We start from the raw sequence: 1122 nt of genomic DNA, 5'->3' as shown, positions 1-1122 counted from the left end.
TTCCCTACTTTTACTTCTTCACTCTTTCTTTTAGGCACATCTTCAATGAGCAGATCTTCTTTGTCCTCTTAGTATGCCCTTTCTCCCTCTCCAGATTTCACACAGGCATGATATTTCACTTAATGTATGAACATTTCTTGCTGATCCTTTCACAAAGCCTTTCTCTTCTCTTTTCTCCCCCATGCTGTCTCCTATCACTGGTCCACAATCGGCTTATGTCTGAAAACGAAAGGTTTATTGGTTGCCACACCTGACATTCAGTCTGTGCATCTTTTTCTGCTCAGCCAGACATCTGAAACCAGATTCATAATAGACTGCAGCAGAAGTGCCATTATAAAGCATATTCGATAGGTGTGAGAAATGGACAGTCACCCAGTATGATTAATAGTGCTGGCAGCATTAAAAATGCATGCCATGAAATGCCTAAGTGGTCTGTAACATCATTTGAGTCCTGAGGTGGAAAGAGTCAGCTTTATGTGATACGGCTGTTTGCTGCTAGGGGCCTTTTTTATTCTGTGTTCTTACTTAAGAACTGCACAGAAAGTGCCATCAGGTTTGTGGCTCACGCATTCCAGGCTCTGAGCAAATACGTGATTCTTGCCTTTTCAGTCTGAAATGACTTCTTCTTTTGATCTAGTAATATGTAGACTTTTACATAGTGCAGTGCTCTAAAATATCAAAGAAAGCAGACCAGTTTTGAAAAGCTCTGCCTTTCTTTCTAATTGCTGTCCTTTGCTTCTTTGAAAGACTTCTCATTACATAAATTAGTTTTTAAAAATTAAGTTGCCTGATCATATGTGCTGCAGCCTAACAGTGCCTTCTGGACCTGCTCCTATCCCCCAAGGAAACAATATTTTTCTCCCCCAGAACAGAACATGAAAGGAAACTTACCTTTTGTCTTTTAACAGTATTCTGCTAGTGCTGTAATCCAGTGTCTATCTATGAGTGTGGAATTTAGGAACAATAAAAAAAGATATCTTTGCAAGGATTTCTTTAATGTAAATATGGTATTTTAACACTGATATAATTAAATTTTTTTTCGGTGACAAAGAGGTTTTTTTCTTCTCTCTTTCTAAAAACTATCCAGTTTAGTCTAAAATGTTTTGTAACCAAAGGCAAGAC

Source organism: Merops nubicus, unplaced genomic scaffold (genome assembly GCF_000691845.1).
Source record: "Merops nubicus isolate BGI_N331 unplaced genomic scaffold, ASM69184v1 scaffold15002, whole genome shotgun sequence".
Lineage (NCBI taxonomy): Eukaryota > Metazoa > Chordata > Aves > Coraciiformes > Meropidae > Merops > Merops nubicus.
The sequence above is the reverse complement of the archived record's forward strand: the minus strand, read 5'-3'. Positions refer to the sequence as shown.